General features: G+C 40.0%; 2 long non-coding RNA genes across 3 annotated transcripts; one reads left to right on the top strand and one right to left on the bottom strand.

The window, feature by feature from the left end:
* Positions 1 to 471: 471 nt before the first annotated feature.
* Positions 472 to 1,690, top strand: LOC307034770. The gene is made up of 2 exons (XR_013806992.1): positions 472 to 560; positions 1,393 to 1,690. It is a non-coding gene; the product is annotated as an uncharacterized lncRNA (long non-coding RNA).
* A 208-nt stretch (positions 1,691 to 1,898) lies between these two features.
* Positions 1,899 to 4,759, bottom strand: LOC307034769. 2 transcript variants are annotated; one of them, XR_013806991.1, is made up of 3 exons: positions 4,699 to 4,753; positions 3,972 to 4,051; positions 1,899 to 2,662 (listed from the first exon to the last, which is right to left on the bottom strand). It is a non-coding gene; the product is annotated as an uncharacterized lncRNA (long non-coding RNA). The 2 variants fall into 2 exon arrangements; XR_013806990.1 differs by having other exon boundaries at positions 1,899 to 4,051; positions 4,699 to 4,759.
* Positions 4,760 to 19,117: the final 14,358 nt, after the last annotated feature.

Raw genomic sequence — 19,117 nt, 5'->3', positions numbered from 1 at the left:
TATCACCATGTTAGTAACCATATTGAGGTAATCCCTCTTATGAAGGTAGATATGGTGCAAAATGCGAGAGCGTGTAAAACCTGATGTGAGCACTTGCAGAAAAAAATTCTGAGTTTGTGTGCATACATTTACACTTGTATAAAATATCCACGTAACTGTGAACCAAATTTGAAGTCACAGAAGAAAAAAAAAAGGTTTGTAGCTTGTAGGAAAAAAACAAACTTAGTGATGAAATATTCACTTGCAGAAAAATACATATTTTTAAAATATATTTTCCATTAAAACTGCAACTTGGTTATTACAACCTCTCAAATCAGACATTACAACTTGACGAATCTGCTCTGTGGCAGTATAAATCGACAAATCTGCGGTCTTGACTTTGCTACACTTCTTGCGATAAATGTGTCGCAAAAGTAATTTTCACCTGTAGATCAGCTGTAGATGTGGGAGGAGGGAGGGCGGTTGGAGCGAAGGGGCGGAGCTATCAGAACGACGAGGCTTGACTGCGGGGCTAACGGTTGTGTTGCTACCAGTCCGCTGACATGGCGCGTCAATCAACGGTACATTTTGTCCATTACTTGCCCAGTATTACTTTGAATATTATTATTGTGATTGAGGATTAAATCCGCTTTGAAGACCACCGTTTTATATTGTGCAGTTTAGCGGCAAAATAACGTCAGTTAGCCAGCTAACGCTAGCTTTGTTGAGTTTATGCTAGCTGAACAAGTAGTGGTTGTAATCTACAGCAGTAATTAATATATTGTAGCCTACTGCTTTGGCACTAACGGTTGATAACCGTTTATGAAAATAAAACCAATTGAACTGCACTGAAATAATGACACGTTTTATAATTGTCTTGGGCTCCCGCTGTGTTTTTAAAGCCTTTGTAAATTATCCATGCTATTTTCTATTTAGAACGAAGACTTCAGAATCTTAGAATCCCTTGACGTTTGTATGCAATTGTGCTAAATTCAACTCTGGAATCAAACACATATTAATATGTTTGCATTACATGAGTTATTTATATTTTGCCATCACTTAATTATACGTTTAATACATTTAAGTCAAGCTAAGGTACATGTGATGGTAGCTAGTTAGTACTCTTACCTGTGAGGCCTCCTCCAAACAGCATAATAACCAGACTGTATCATTAAAACTAAGTACCAGTTCTAGATCCTTGACTTTAGACAAACAATTCAAGAGACAACATGTATTTAAAGACCAATCTTTATTCCAAGGTGCCTCTTATATATTAGTTATACAGTAATAGTATTGAAAATCTAAAAAAACTGAGCAACTCAACAGTCAACTTTATGTTTCTTATTGTCTAAAGCATTTATTATTTGCTTATTATTTTTTCCCCTCATGTTCATTGTGGACGGATTGAGACAGCGTGGTGTCCATAGAGCTGCAGAGACTTCAGGGAGAAACCTCTGTGAGATGGACGTCCTGTCTGTTGGTTTGGAGAGGACTGAGGGTCTTTCATCAGCGAGGAGGACCAGGCCTGATGGAGGAGCCCATGCTGGGCAAAGCTGATACCAACTGCACATGCCTAGTCTGTCACTTTATTTGACTAAATGTGTTTACTTATACATTTAATAGGTTTACACCTTCTGTCCATATGTGCTTTTTACTTAAAACATTTTTGATTAACTTTAGGTTCACATTTCAATAAATTGTATTTGCACTCCTTTTGTCCATTATTCTTACTGAAAATAGATTACACATTCACATCTGACTGAAGATTGGCCCCATTTATTTGTGACGTTGCAAACTCTGTGGTAGAAGGCACAAGTGATGTGAAGCTCATAAAGTGAGGCAAATAGAAATAATCAGCTGATGGAGTGTAGATGTGGAAATAGATGCATTCCATCAGCTGACTATGTTTTTCGCCACACTTTATAAGTCTGACTATAACCACCCCTTCTCTGAGGTGCAGGCAGCGTCACAAACAAATGATGGTCCTGATAGGCTACAAAAATATGCGGTGTGCAGATCTGTTTTCACAATAAAAGCAGTTTCTTAGAGAATGTCCTGTACTGTTCTTAAAATCTCATAAAATCAGCTTTTAATTTTCCTCTTGGATGTTCTTCTTAACCCTCAGAGAAGGTTATGGCTAGAAAGAATCCGTCTAGTGTAAATATGACGTCACGTTCTTGTTGTAACTCTCGTTGTAATTGGAGCGGCTCGGAAACACATCTACAGCAGTAACATGATGCAACATACACATTAACGCAGCAATATTAATAGAGAAACATCAGACTTAATAGTAAAACACTGCAAGGGAACATTTTATTGCACCAGGAGCTATCTTGGGACTTTTACTGTGACAACGTTGACTTGCCTGTGAATAAAAAATAAACCATAGTGTTGGTGATCCACAGTGTTGTCATTCTTCTTTGAACACCAGCAAGACCGCTAACACCCTATTTCAACAATCACACTCCCTGTCATTGACATAATTAATAGATAGTTTAGCTTCTCATCATCATTTGCTGTGGCCAACTGATGTTAACGATCGTAACTGAAAGGCTGCCTGCCAAACGTAAACATTCAGCCACGTGACATTCAGCCAAACTCTCGCGAGAGTTTTACACAAGACGGATCCTTTCTAGCCATAACCCTCAGAGAAAGAGGGGATGTCTTTCAGGCATGTCCTTTCCTAACGAAAATGACAGGAAACATAAAACATATTATTGCAGAACAAGTGTGTTATTTATGAAAGCGGTGTGTTTGTGTGTTTAGGGGCTGTAGATATAATTATTTTGTAATTGTATTCAGATTATGAACGAACAGTATGAAAATTCATCAACATTGAAATATATTTTATTATCTAAAATAATATTTAACTGTTACAAAACGTAGTGCAACTGTAGAAGCTTGCTCTGTTGCAGTGACGTGCGGTGAGGTTCATGGCTGGTGAGGCACTGACTCTTTCAGAGTCAGATTTACAAATATTATATTTTGACCTTAATCGAAATATTCTGCTATTTTCAAAAGCTTTTTTAGTCTGATGCTTCGATTCATTTTAAACAGACCGTTCAACAAAAGGATACCCAACATCTAAATATTGGATTGTTCTTTCTTAGTAAGATCCCATTTTCATTACAATTGTGGTCTTACCTTGACTTGTAGATGAAGTCCATGGTCTCCTTCTGGACAACAATCTCTATTACTTTTTTGTAAAAATCCTCCTTATCTTCCTGTAATTTGAAAAGTCTAGCTTGTTGTTTGTGTCTACCGTCTCTGCGTAGAATAACAGTAGCAACAAGAACCTGTGGGCTCATGTGCGCCCCCTTCAGTGCGGCAGAGGTTATGGCTGCCTCCCCTGGTGCTTTTTTCATTGCCGTTGTATGATGAGACCAGCGAGCCTAAATATCATATACGTTAAATAAGTTATTTAGAGACTATGGATGGCCAGGATAAATGTAATAAAGGGATCTACAAACATTACATTGGTGACCTACATTGAGATGGTAACAGGCATACGCTTAGTGCCCGTTGGAATCATACTTTGATCACACTTACATCATAGATCAGTGGAGACATTTTATTATTATTATTATTATTTAGTTTTTCTTTAGTTGTTTTTCCGTTACATTGGAGTATGACAGGTGAGGCTCTGCCTCCCCTGCCTCCCCTGACCGCACGTCGCTGCTCTGTTGTCTCACTGAGAGAATAACTTTTACCACGTTTTTACAGACAATATTGAGAGATAAATAGTAGCAGTTCTCACTGTGTTAAATATCTTTGCCTTCAATACATTAAATTAGAAAGCTGACAAAATCATATTGCTTGCTAACATCTAAATGTAACTTTTTGCATGGAAAAAACCCTCAACTTAACTGATGTGTAGGTGATCTAGTATTGTTTGATGGAATGTATATCAGTGTATTAAAGTCAATACTTCATTTATTTAAACCAATATCTTTCTTGATTCTTTGTACAGTATGAAAAAATAGTATTTGTACCTGTGCTGAAGTTCACTGCTGTGAGGAGTCCAGTTCTGTCTCTCACTCTCTGGTCCAGCCTGTCTGCATCACCTGGACACCTTAAACAAACAGATATATATGTAAAGTACCATGTGTACAAACAATATAACTGATTCTCTTCTGTTGAACATGTTGGATTGTGTATTGTCCGAGTCAGGATCCTTTTTATTTTACTGTAACTTTGGAAGTTGTGTTACCAATGCTTACTGTTTATTTGATACCCATTTGGTAATGCAATTAATAAAAACAACAAGGTTTGGGTTTGTTCTTCAGATATGACTGACGTTAACGAGTAAGCTCAATAATGAACTCCAGCTCAACCAACCATATTGTAATATCTAAGTAATCATCTTGAAATATGATATTAATAATTGTAATATACACACATCTTATTGTGAGGTTGATTTCACATACACTACTTGGACGTTAGCTAAATAGAAAATAGCATGGATAATTTACAAAGGCTTTAAAAACACCACCGTTAGTGCCAAAGCAGTAGGCTATAATATATTAATTACTGCTGTAGACTACAACCACTACTTGTTTAGCTAGCATAAACTCAACAAAGCTAGCGTTAGCTGGCTAACTGACGTTATTTTGCCGCTAAACTGCACAATATAAAACGGTGGTCTTCAAAGCGGATTTAATCCTCAATCACAATAATAATATTCAAAGTAATATTGGGCAAGTAATGGGCAAAACTTACCGTTGATTGACACGCCATGTCAGCGGACTGGTAGCAACACAACCGTTAGCCCCGCAGTCAAGGCTCGTCGTTCTGATAGCTCCGCCCCTTCGCTCCAACCCCCCTCCCTCCTCCCACATCTACAGCTGATCTACAGGTGAAAATTACTTTTGCGACACATTTATCGCAAGAAGTGCAGCAAAAGTCAAGACCGCAGATTCGTCGATTTATACTGCCACAGAGCAGATTCGTCAAGTTGTAATGACTGATTTGAGAGGTTGTAATAACCAAGTTGCAGTTTTAATGGAAAATATATTTAAAAAGATATGTATTTTTCTGCAAGTGAATATTTCATCACTAAGTTCATTTTTTTTCTACAAAACTTTTTTTTTTCTTCTGTGACTTCAAATTTGGTTCACAGTTACGTGGATATTTTATACAAGTGTACATTTGGTTCACAGTTACATGGATATTTTATACAAATGTAAATGTATGCACACAAGCTCAGAATTGTTTTCTGCCAGTGCTCACATCAGGTTTTACACGCTCTCGCATTTTGCACCATATCTACCTTCATAAGAAAAAAAAAGTTGCTTATTTGTTACTCTTTCTTACTTATCTTATGAGAGAAGCCACTCATATTTGAATTATTCTGTGCTCATTTGTATCTAAGTTACATCTCTAAGTAACCCTTAGGAAGATCCCTATATTCATCCTGTGTCTTTTTGTCTTGTTGTCAAGATATATTTAAAATAGGTTATGAAGATACTTATAATAATACAAATAATGATCATAATATTGATTTTAAATGCATGTTAGATGAGCACATAAGCACTAGGGGTTCTCGTTCATTATTTAACATAAGATTAAAAAAAGAAATTAGTTTTTCTCTGCATGAGAAAATTGCAACAAATCCTAAATTGTGGGATAGTCTGCCATTAAAATGCTTTTTGATTAAATTTCTAGCGAGACGTATATATTGTACTTTCAGAATCCACGTCCAGTGTAGATCTAAAGTTTGATAGATATTACGAAGTTGATTTGAGGTCTCGCCAGGAGAACGTGTAACGTCAGTGTCCATTTAAAGTTAGCGTCAACACTCACGGGGTGAAAACAGTATTTCCGGTATCGAAGTTTTCATAATAAAACCGGATTCCCCCCACTGTCAAATTATTTCAAAGCTATATCTGCAGTACTCATCCACTAAAAACATCAGTTCATCCTTGTTAATTACACAACATGAATTGGTTTAAATTGTGTTTTTCCCATAGGTTTTTCCCTTTCGATTCTGAGACACATTTCTTTTTTCAGAGGTCTTGATAGGCTAAAACATCCACCTACCCATAATCCTCAGCTACCGTTCAAGCTTGGTGATTGGATGTTTTAGCCGCAATGCACGTTGGGATATGGTGTTTATGTGATAAGAAATCCGAAAACATTTAAAAAAAATTAAATAATACTTTATTCTGAGTGTGCTTGCTTTTCTCTTTGGAAGTCATCACATAACGGCATTGTAATACACGGTTCGGCTGCATTAAATATTACATATCTGCCGTAGTTCTTCATTTATAGAGCCTTGATTAGAACACCTTTGGACGAACTGCAGCCGAAGCTGAATACGTGATGTGGATCTTAAATATATCAGCAATTAAACAACATCTTCCATTTCTTTTCACACAATACATCTCTTTGTAGTGTCAACCCTAATTCGGCTGACTTTTATTTGATCCAAATCGTAGATTGGATTCATTAATTTGATGAAAACATTTAAATATTAAGAGTAGCCTACATACAAAATTGGGGGAAAGTAGAAGGTCAATGATAGAAATATATATATAATAGACCAGCGGTTTTCAAAGTGTGAGGCGCGCCTCCCCTGGGGGGCGCCAGAGAGCTTCAGGGGAGGCGCAGCGTGAGACACAAAAGAACGAGAAAAAGACGAGTAAAGTGACACTTGCCCACTTGTGGCTGTCTGTGGAGACCGAGTTCCCCCACCTCGCCAAAAAGGCTGTAAAAGTGCTCATTCCCTTCACCTCCACCTACCTGTGTGAGTGCAGGTTTTCCGCATTGACTTTGATCAAAAGCAAGTACCGGTCAAGGCTGCAGCCAGAGGATGATCTGCGTTTATTCCTGTGTGCATCAAAGACGCAGACTCATTGTTCCCACTAAAGTAGCGGTGAGTGTAATAAGGAGGCAAAGTTGACGTTCAGTGTGTTACCGGGAGCATATAAGGATTTATCCACCATGTTGAAAATGTTAAAAAAAATATGTCTTGAGAACACGGCGTGCGGAAATATACGGGTCGTGCTGCAGCTAGATGTGCCTGTCCTCTGTAAGAAGGTGTCGGCGACTGACATGCAAGGAAGAACGGCTGTCCACAGGCTGTTCTAACTTTAACAACTGTATTAACTTCCAGGGTAGTGAATTGAACATGCAATTGTAATTGGGCGTGTGGTATATTTTCATGCACGGACACGCATGTTCCACAACACACAAACTGAACAACACTCGATTTTCCGATCGCTACCAGTGTCCTTGCGATCTTGTTATAATAACAAGTGCACGTTACTGATGCAATATTGTTGAGACCATTCGGGCTTATTCTAGAGGGGTGCAAGGAATAGTCCAAGTAGTGGGGGAGTTTTATACAATATTTTTAAAACATAAAAATAAAAAGGTTTAAAAAAGTTATTGTTTAATGTTTTAAGGAGGTGACGCTACTCAGCCAATCAAATCGGTGCAGTCAGCACGATAGATTCAAACAAACGGAGACGAGACAAGAGGAGAGAAACAGTCGGAGTAATTTCAAATGGCGGAAGGTAGACAGCAAAAAAGGGCATTTAATTACATTTTCTCTTACTGGACCTCTTTGAAATGCAATTGAATACCCCTGCATTATAGCAACAACAACAATAATAATAATAATAATAACAGCAATAATAATTGGGAGGGGGGGGCGCGGCTGTTCTTATGTTCTCTGAGGGGAGGCTCACCTACCCACACTTTGAAAACCCCTGTAATAGACAATATCAAGAAGATACTGTAGTGATCTCTAGAATAAAACAGCTAGTGGAGGACGTCCAAAGATATTAACAGGAGGAGGTGCAAAACAGACAAACTAATAAGGCTTTATTTAAACATTAAAGAATACTTTAAGTTAAGGTCTAGGAACAAAACTTTGGGGGTATCAACAGATAAATATTAAGTCTGACAAAGTACTTAACGTCTAATATATTGCATAGTTTATTTTGGCACCTGACAATCACCTTCCCTGAATTTGACTCAGGTGTAACTAAAGTCTGATTTAAGGGTTGTTTATATTTCACATCATTAATCAGAATCTGCAAAGTAACTAAAAGAAATGTAGTGGACTAAAAATACCAGATGAACCTCTGTAACATGCTGTATGCTGCTGTAACAAAAACATTTCCCAACTTGGGATCAATAAAGTATATCTTATCTTATCTTAGGATGATCGATGGCGACTGCGATATTTGCAAAATGTGCCTCTGAACCTTGACAAGTGCATGTTTCAGGCTTATCAATGAACAACAGGCGGGGTCACAGACATAAGACCAGCTGTTAAATAAAGCTCTTCTGACCTTAGCTGGCATGTGGGTATATATATTTATGCTGCCCATTATGGGCACAAGCAATTTCCACCCATTTATTAATGATATGGTTTTAAATTTGATAACACCAATGTGTTTTGTATCCCTTAAACCTCCAGGGGTGTACACAGTTTAATACTGGTAATTTCTAATTATGGGAAATACGAAAACGTCTTTTAAAACTACAATTCCCAGTAGAGACGTGCCATAGAATAAGTTGCGAAACACGATAGCCAGCATGTGTAGTTCTGGGGGGGAGGGGGGGAGCTGGGCTGGACCCATTCAAATCCAGTTTTGGATAGTCTGCCGTGGTTACATTCCATTTCAAAGAGCTGTTTGACACTGGGCGTAACCTTGTCGCACTGCCACTCCAACATCCAATCACAGAGCTTGAGGACTAATCACGGGGTTTGTAAAGGAAAGTGGAGGTTGTAGTCCCAAACGATAGCTGAGGATTCTGGGTATGTAGTGTCTAAATTCCGAAAAAACTATTTGTTTCTCCAAATCGAAGGTTAAAAACACAAAAGCATTGTACACAATTTAAACCAATCAATATTGTGTAATTAACAAGGATAAACTGATGTTTTTTAGTGGATGAGTAATGCAGATATCATTGTGTAATCATTTGACATTGTGGGGAATATATCCGGTTTTATTATTAAAACTTCTAGACCGGAAATACTGTTTTCACCCTGTGAGGGTTGACGCCAACTTTACATGGACGCTGCCTAAAGATTTAGTACGCGTTCTCCTGGCGGGACCTCAAATCATCTTCGTAATATCTATCAAACTATAGATCCTACACATCCACTGGACGTAGATTTTAAAAGCACAATATACACTTCTCGCTAGAAATCTAATCAAAAAGCATTTTAATGGCCAAACTCTCTTACAATTTAGGATTTTCCCGAGAGGGTTATTTGTGAATAAACGACCCTCCGGAGCATTTGCAAGCATGTTGTTTCTTACACGAACACTAGAGGTGCTACATTTTAAAACGTGACTATGGGTCGTAATAAGCTGCTGGACAATCAACCTATTTGGTCGTTTTTTGTAGGAGGGCAGGCTGGAAAATTGAGGTGTTGCCTGAGAGCATGTGCACCGTGTTATAGGTAAATCTCACATGAAAAGCACGAGAGTTGGCAGCATTGCATTCCCTCTGCCTAACGTTTGGATTAACTGATAAGTGACATAAATCATGGTTTAACTATCGTCCAAGGTCTGGATGTATATTAAAGCCACATCTCTACCTTGTGGTTTCCTGTTTCAGGGACGCTCATACATCCCAAGTGGTGGCTCATCAACTGCAGCAACATCATGATTATGTTTTTCCGCTTTTATTTCTTCCCACTGCTCCCTGAGGACCTGTGAGGGATGCCTGTAATAACAGAGTTGTTTTTCACAAGCCACTAGACCTGCAATATGTACCGTAATCTCCCAGAGATGTCTGACCACTGTGAGTCCTACAAACACTATGAAATCAAACACACACTCTAATGAGGTGCTGCATTATCTGGCTTACAACATGTACCGTAGAGAAGCAATAATCGTGCTTCAGTTTGTGTGGTTCTGTGTGTGTAAATAAACCATGTACGTGCTCAATTAAGTTTCCCCATAAACTCCTTTCTCTCTGTGCCATGCCATTGTTTCGACAACACCATTTTCCGAAACGCTACGGTATTAGTAAAACAAAAGTCCCTCTTTTTTCAATAAAAAATGGATGTAGTCTCCATATCTGCCATATTTTTCTAAAGGACCATTGTGTGCTCTAAAAAGGAGTTGAACCATTGTCTTTCGGCTAATCTAAAAGTGGGAAACGTCTTCGAAATTGTATCAGGCACGGGTGACGCAATGAAGCTAGCAACCTCTAAAGGACCTGTCATTTAAAGCTTCAACTACGCTAATAATGCCCAGATTAAGGCCTTAGTATTCTTGAAAAGTGTGAATCACATAAAGATTCAACCCCGTAGAGTTGTTATGCAAAGAAAAATGTGTTCTAGTCTTTACTGCACATTTTTATTTAGCCATACTCGCCTAGAGATATGTGCATTCTTGAAAATCTAGGTTATCATTCAGCCTTTCAGAACTGTCAATGTAAGGCTTTAATAATGTATTTTTTGACATGTAAGAAGATAAATATAGCTAATCTTATACTGTAAGGGATCCAGAAGTTCCTACAAATGAGCTACCTCCGCGCGAACAAGCAAAGACGATGTTAGCCAAAATCTGCAGTTCATTGAATGGCCTATTTGGGATCCAAAAGGAAGTCAATCTTCATAGACCCCAATTTTTATACAAGTAACTTTACAACAGAAATAAACATTTTCTACAGATTGGCATAAAACCGGTTTTGCTCACGGCCAAATTAAACTGCCAACTAGCTGTTTGATTCTTAATACTGTGTACGAGCTATCAAAGTATTGTTATTTTCTGGTGCTCCAGTTGCAGCACTTTGATTTCCCAGCCACCATAAATATAAACTGGAATTACCCTTTAATTCATTCACTTAGAAATATAACTGCTATTAAAAAATCTCCTAGTGTGAATCTCAATTAGAACATTATTCAAATCCACAAATGACTCTAGCCTAATATGAGAAATAATTTGAAGCTGTGTGGGTAATTCATTTCTGATATTAAAGATAGCAAAAGCTCTTACTTAAATTATCATTCAACTCAAGCTAAAAGCATTAGAAGTCTTCTCCATCTGTCATACACACTGGCTAGCCCGAGAGAGAGAGAGAGAGAGAGAGAGAGAGAGAGAGAGAGAGAGAGAGAGAGAGAGAGAGAGAGAGAGAGAGAGAGAGAGAGAGAGAGAGAGAGAGAGAGAGAGATGCGCAGCTCAAGGCATATGCTCGAACGGGAGCTGCCTGGACGCTGCAATCATGTTGCGCGCACTATCCGTGCTGAGTGTGCTGACTTTTCCCACAATGTCCCACTGACTGGCTACCTGCATAAAGTCAAGTGCTCGGCGCAGTTGTCGGCGAAATGTCACTAATCTGTTTTCATTTAAACAGCTCCTAAAAACAATAATATCAAAACAAAATATTACTACTAACTTTATTGTGAAATTCAAACTGAACGGTAAAAGAATAGTTTCCGGTCTATTCTGAGCCCGATCTCTGTAGATAAATAAAGAACTACGACAGATGCGTAATCTATTTAATGCAGCCGAACCATTTATTACAATGCATTCATGTGATGACTTTCAAAGAGTAAAGCAACCACTGCTGAATAAAGTATGATTGTATCTTTTACGAAACGTTTTTTTTCATATGGAATGCAGTTTGAGGTCAACCAATCACAGAGCTTGAGAACTAATCACGGGGTTTGTCAAACAGAACACATGGTGTAGTCCTAAACGATAGCTGGGGATTCTGGGTAGTGTGTGTTCTGCCATCCTTTACTCCGAAAAAATATTTGTTTCTCCGAATCGAAGGGGAAAAATACAAAAGCATTGCACACAATTTAAACCAATCAATGTTGTGTAATTAACAAGGATAATCTGGTGTTTTTTAGTCGATGAGTAGTGCAGATATCACTGTAAAATCAATCGACAGTAAGGGGAATACTTACTTCCGGGTGTACAATTCTCCGTTATCCAATGGGAATGGACGCTCACATTGCTTTTAAGGGCAGCCGACACAAACAAATGACGTGCTTCCATGAGCGTCAAATCCCGCCGCAGATGGGAATACATTGCAATCAGTTGAAAGCTATTTGCGTCCCTTTATGAAGCCGAAGGAGCCTAGGAGCGTCACAACTGCACGCCACGGGACCCTGACCAAGCATCGCTCCTGGACGATTATGGAGTGAGAGTGTGTTGGTTCAAGGAGTTTTGCCATAGTTGGACAGCTCAGATTTGTTGTATGAAGCGATGCCGGTAGCAGAGATAAGGCACACACACCAAATGTTCAGGACATTGTTAATACAGCAAAAATCAAAGCTGACGATCTCTTGGTTTGATATGTTTTCTCCCCCAGACAACATGGACATAAAAACAATTTTTTCAAAGAAGAGGAAAGTAAGTCTTCAGCTGGTAGCAGTTAATCAGTTAACAGTGATGGCGGCGGCGGCGGCAACAAAAGCGTCTCACTTCTTGAGAGGAGTTTTGTCTTTATGTCATGATAGAGAGATACAAATACTGAATAGTTTAGATGAGAAAAGGCATCAAAATGTCAGGTTACTAGTATTTATCATGTAAACATGGAACAGGTAAACACCATATTCACAATATGATCATAGCCGGGATAATACTCATAAACGGCTTACAGATGTCCATGTAGAGACGCAGTCAGTGTTTTTTACTGGAGCCTCAGTTCGATAAGAGATTATTTTTCTTTAAGTAGTTCTTTAAGGTACTCTCTCTCAAAATAGTAATGTGCATTATGTTTTAATTATACTTCTTATCATTCAGAAGCTTTTTGTGTTTGTTTATGTTTTACTGAGTGCTTATAGGCAATTTCCATCCCAGTATTCAGTTAACTATTTATTTTCTGTGCACATTACATAGACTAGCTAATATTCTACCTACTGCTTGGGACTTTGAGTCTTCAAAATGTCCAATATCACAGACTGGGACTTACTTTAGAGTCAGTTGTATTTACATTCAGTATGACTTGTTATGATTCAATGTGAAAGAGTATACTGCTCGATAAATAATTATCACTTCACCACCTCTCTTGACATCTAGGCGCTTGAGAGTGAGTTAGGACATTAGTGAGTCCTAATGCTATATATATATATATATATATATATATATATATATAGCATTAGGATGAGTGTTTCGTTTTTCATGCACCGGTCAATTTTGAGATTTTGTGCTATTTTGATTCCATAACATGTTTTCTTTCAGGCCTTTGGAAGGAAAACGTACAAAATACACATTTAGGTGTTTATTTTTACTATAGTTTGTCTATTTGCGTCTTTAGACTTCTCCTAAATTGTGGTGTGCACACTTCCTGGTTTAGCTTTCCGCTGGAAATTAAAATCTCAAAATGGCAAAAAAAACTGCGAAAAAACCGTTCAAAGAGAAGACGACAACAAACGAAGCAAGGTTAGACAAAAAACGAATGACCCCAAACATGAAATACCTTCACGGAGTGCGTCGAGGCGCAAGCTGTCATCCAAAGAACAGGAGGGTTTAGCTGGCGCCACACAGCAATCTTTAAAGGTCGTTTTCTCAAAATGAGTTTTTTCTCATATTCTGAGTGAGAAATGTCCACTTCAGTAGCACTTACATACACCAAACCTTCCAGTCTTATTCCTATCAATATTCTGAAGGTTTTTACTGAAGGGTTTGTTCATCGATCATTCATATCCTGAAGGATATAACATTTTATTCCTAAAAACATGGCGAAAATTGATATTTTACGGCTGTTGACAGTATTTTCAGATATATGGAGTGATAAAAAGAGATATCCAAAATTCCTTCTGTTAAAACTTTAGATGCTAATATGACAACAAAATGAAACAAGAATTTTGAACCTGGCTTTATCCAATGTTCAGATTTGTGTTCCTGAAATGTATTAAAATATGCACACATTTAATTAGATTATGGCTCATTTGCGTATTTAAACATGCATTTCAGAAAACAATTTTCTTATTGTAAGTAATTAACTGGAGAAATGTCTAGCTGATATCTTTAAGTTAAAAAAAATTGTAGTTTCTCGCCTTAATTCCTACAAAACATTTACAAGTTCATAAATCCCTTCAGGGATGGAAATTATGATTTTTTTGTAATCTTCACTCTCTGATTTTCTGTCTTTAGCTGGACCATCACAGTACTCTCCTGTTAATCTCAAACTCTCCTGAGCGGTGAGCAGCTACTGTCAAATGATTAGTAATAAGGAGACAAGGCTCAACTCTGGACCCAAGGAGTCCTTTGAGATCATAATGAAATGTGATATTCCTTGCAATTCAGCTGAGTCCATGTGGTTGACTGAAGTCAAAATTGACAGCATGAGTAACAGTCAGATGCTAAAATATTGATGTTTATCATATACTTTTTTCCTGGGTCGCCGAGGGTAATGGCGTTGTTTGTTTGCCGCTCCTCCATCCCAAATCTTATTATTTAGTCCAGACAGACGTGTAGCTGTGGGTGGGCCCACCCACAGCTACGCGTCTGCACTAGGGGTTTCACCAACTAGTCGACTAATCGACTACCTTTACCACTAGTCGGCGCTGTAGGCCCTAGTCAAATAGTCGTGAAAAATATGGTGTTGTGTTCTAATATACTCCTGCCAATAGGGGGCGCAGTGTAACCAGAGTATATATACAATGTTGAGAGAAGAAGAGTAAGCCTGGGAGTTGATGCTGTGGCAGTTAAGCATGACGAACAGTAAAGAGTTGAGTACCCGTATCCTCTGTCCCTTGTTTCATTAATTTCTTTCTACTAATACACAACAAATTGGCGACGAGGATGGCCGTGGCTTCTACTCCTTTACCTCCCACCTTTCTTCAGTGTCCGGGAGAACCTACTATGCCATTTGGAACATGGCTAAAAATGTTCGAAAACTATCTGCTAGTGATCGACGTGGAAGGAGCCAAGTGGCCGGATACCCGTATACGTGCAACGCTGCTACACAGCGTCGGAACCGAAGCACAGAGGATATTCTACACATTGACTGAAACGGGAACTACATACAACCATGCCGTGGCTGCACTACGGGCGCATTTCGTGCCGAAGGTAAACGTAATTGCGGAGAGACACAGGTTCCGCCAACGAGCCCAGAGACATGATGAAACAATTGCACAGTACGTCTCTGAGCTACGTGAAATGCTCGTTTTTTGTGAATTTGGAAATGCAGAACAGGATATGCTGCGTGATCAGATCGTGGAAAAAGCCTACAGTGGACGCATACGTGAACGCTTGCTGCTAGAAGACAAACTGACACTGGATAAAGCCATTCAGATTGCAAATCAGGTGGAAATGGCGGCGCGCAACGTGGCCGAGTTCTCCAACAGTGAAGTGCCTGTGAGAGAGATCAGCGCGCCAAAAAGGGAACCCTGTGTCTGTGGTGACAGATAACGGTCCACAATTCACATCCTCAGAACTCGCCTTTTTCCTAGAAGAAAGAGACATCCAACACATCAGGACTACAATCTACCATCCAGAAGGAAATGGAGCGGTGGAGAGGCTAAATAGAGTGCTGAAGGAAAGCATTCTCACGGCACAGAGAGAGAACGCTCCATGGAAAGCTCACGTTGCTGAGTTTCTTCAGGTCTACAGAGCTACACCTCACGCCACTACAGGGACATCTCCGTTCCAGCTCATGTATGGAAGAAAAATGCGAACCAAACTCTCAATCCTGCCACAGCTTACGGATACTCAGGATCAGGAACTGAGAGACAGAGTGGAAAAGAAACAGTGGCACATGAAAACATATTCTGATGCAAAAAGAAATGCCAAGATTCCCAAAATACATCCGGGAAGCCTGGTGCGTGTGAGAAACCCGCTGCATGTAAAAAAGGGAAAGCCAAAGTTCAGTGAGCCTCTGAAAGTGACCAAGCAGAAAGGACCTCACAGTTACACACTTGATAATGGAAAAACCTGGGATGCTTCACACCTGTCGGTGCTTCCAGAAACATTCACTCCTCCATCAGAAGAAGTGAGGCCTGCTGAGCCAGCTACAGTGCATGGTGCTCAGAGCAGGAACCAGCTAATCAGAAAGCAGCCTGTTTGGATTGAGGACTATGTCACTTAAACTGTGGTTGAATTAATGTTTGAAAATGTTCTGCATATTGTGATATGTGAAGTTATTATCATTACAGATGGTTTCATGGTTACTACGTAAGTGTCTGTTTAAAATGCTAATGTTATGCATGCTGTTCAAGGGGAGAAGTAACTCTTTTTAAGAAGGGGGGAAATGTTGTGTTCTAATATACTCCTGCCAATAGGGGGCGCAGTGTAACCAGAGTATACATACAATGTTGAGAGAAGAAGAGTAAGCCCGGGAGTTGATGCTGTGGCAGTTAAGCATGACGAACAGTAAAGAGTTGAGCACCCGTATCCTCTGTCCCTTGTTTCATTAATTTCTTTCTACTAATACACAACATATGGAGGTAAACGAGGTGCTGCAAAATGCTCCCAAACACGTCCGACATTCTTATGTATGGCAGTACTTCAACGAAGATGTAACCAATTCCACAGTGAAGTGTCAGTTGTGTACAGCTGTACTGAAGTACAACAAAAATACATCTGTTATGCGCAACCATCTGAAGATGAAACACCCGCTGCCGACAACTAGCACTAGCAGTAATGCTAGCACCAGTGAGCAACGGACCGGCGTCAGCACTGAACAGAGGCAGACGAGCAGCAAGAAAACACGGGTCAACAGTGATGCGGATGATGAGCTACGGGATTACTGCCAGCGGACACCGCATATCCCCACAATGGATAATCCACTGGAGTGGTGGGCAGAAAACGTGCACCGCTTCCCCCGCTTTGGAGGAGCTACCTGGCTATTCCAGCCACAAGCACCCCGAGTGAGAGGGTTTTTTCCCTGGCAGGCAACACTGTCACCCAAAAGCGGTCAAGCCTCCTTCCCTCACATGTCGATGCGTTGGTGTTCCTCAACGCAAACCAAAAATATGGAAAGGTGGACGTTATCGTGGAGGAAAGCGAATAAAGTGTTGCGCAATGCGCTGTTGCGCACTGGATTTACGTGGCATTTATGTAAACAAGAGTTTTTTGCTGTCGATTTTGGTGAGTCCAGTTACTGTTTGTTATTTACTCAGCCATGTAACACAAATTAAAATGCAGTGTTTAATGTTATTGTATGAGTTCCAATATAAAATACAGTTGTATACCTCTCTTTGTGTGTCTTTATTATGACGGAACGACTAGTCGACTGCTATTTTGAAAAACGTGTCGACTAGTAAATATTGGTAGTTGTGAAACCCCTAGTCTGCACCCACCAAAAGGCTTAAAAAGTATCTGGAAAATCTGTCACAGCAGCCAGTGAATATAGCATATTGTAAATTGTCTGACTTTCAATACTTTTTTATTTTTCGAAAATCATTGTATCTTACTTTACAAATTCAGATATTAGCGTCAGCTTATTTTGAATGGCAGGTGCGTGCCACTCTCACTCCCGGCAATCGCATCCACGGGTGCGAGCGGCGGTCCGATTCCATCCACTGCGCAGGTTGTTATCAGTAGCCTTGAAAGTTTGAAACTAGCTTGGCAATGACAACATGGAAAAACAAAGTACTCTATTGAAATTCTTAACAAAAAGACGTAGAATGGAGAAGGATGACTCTGAAGTCGCTCAGACATCATCCTCAGCAGCCCAGACTACTTCCGCAGCGGTTTCTGTGGAGCTGGAAAAGGATGCTGGTTTGGAAATCAAGGCCCCATCAGATTTGTCCACAATAGATGAACCAGTGACACAGCCCAAACACGGTTCTTTCCCACCCACAACCTCAGCCGGCAAGCCCCGGTGTCAGGCGGTATGGACTTTTCCCATGGCTGGAATACAACACCTCAAGAGATGCTGTCTTTTGTAAGGCATGTCGACATTTTCCCGAAGCTACCACTGAGGACCGATTTATACAAATGGGCTTTAAAGACTGGAAACACATTTCACAGTGTTGTGTGAAACACGGGGCTAGCAGGGCACATCCTGCGGCACTCGGCAAAACCGAAGGCTTCAGACAAAGCCATCAACCAGGACGGGGAAATATTGTTAACCAGCTGAACAACGATGCTTGCAACAGGTCGTTTGTGGAAAGGAATATAGAGCACATTAAGGTAGTAATAGACCTCGTTTTATTTTGTGCAAAGCAGGGGATTCCGTTACGTGGGCTTTGGGAAAACGAAGAGGCATTGAACAGAGGCAACTGTCTTGAGTTATTTCAAATGATCTCTCACAATGACCCAGATATTAAACGGCGACTGGACGACCTGCCGGGGAACAGGAAACTTACAAGCCCTGATATCCAGAATGAGATACTGCAAATAGCTGCTTCTTTACTCATCCGAAAAAATAAAGACGGAATTGCATGATGAGACGGGCACCTTCTACAATTTGGCAGACGAGTGCAAAGACATGTCTAAACGAGAGCTTGTGGCAGTATGTATCCGATACATGCACAAAGGTTTGATCAAGGAAAGGGCTGTGGGTTTTTTGGAGACTGGAGACATGCACGCAAATGCCATATCAGCGAAAATCCTGCAAGTGCTGGAGCCTTTGTAGCTTGACCCCAAGTTGTGCGTTGGATTTGGTTTCGATGGGGCATCAGTCATGTCCGGCAATAAAGGAGGGGTGCATATGATTTTAAAGAAAACGTTTCCCCACGCCATATATGTCCATTGTCATTCCCATCGCCTAAACCTCGTCCTGTGCGCAGCATCAAAGGTTTCTCCCGGCATTTCAACATTTGTTGATGTCATTAACAACCTGCACAGTTTCATGACGGGGACCCGAAGACATGCTAGATTTATTGAAATCCAAAAGGAGCTGCGTCCCGCGAAACCAACTTTGGAACTGGAGAGATCCTGTGATGTCCGATGGAGCTCATGGTCTTGTGCTGTCAGCAAAGTATTGACACTCCTTGGACCAATTTTGGAGACACTGGCTGATTTTTCGCAGAGCTCCGGCCACTCCAAATTCGAAGCTGACTCTACTTCAGCAGATGCAGACTGCAGAAGTGTGTGTTTATTCTCGTCATGTTCAACAGGCTGTTTGAAATGAGTGACTACGCAAAAAAAGGCCTGCAATGTTCCATTATATCAGTCACAGATTGCATCGATCTAATCAAAGGTCTTAAGGAAAACAACACTACATTGAGGAAAACAGAAGCTGACTTCATTAAACTTGTGACACT

The sequence above is a fragment of the Notothenia rossii genome, assembly GCF_949606895.1.
Source record: "Notothenia rossii genome assembly, chromosome: 4".
NCBI classification, from domain to species: Eukaryota; Metazoa; Chordata; class Actinopteri; order Perciformes; family Nototheniidae; genus Notothenia; species Notothenia rossii.
The sequence above is the reverse complement of the archived record's forward strand: the minus strand, read 5'-3'. Positions and strand labels throughout refer to the sequence as shown.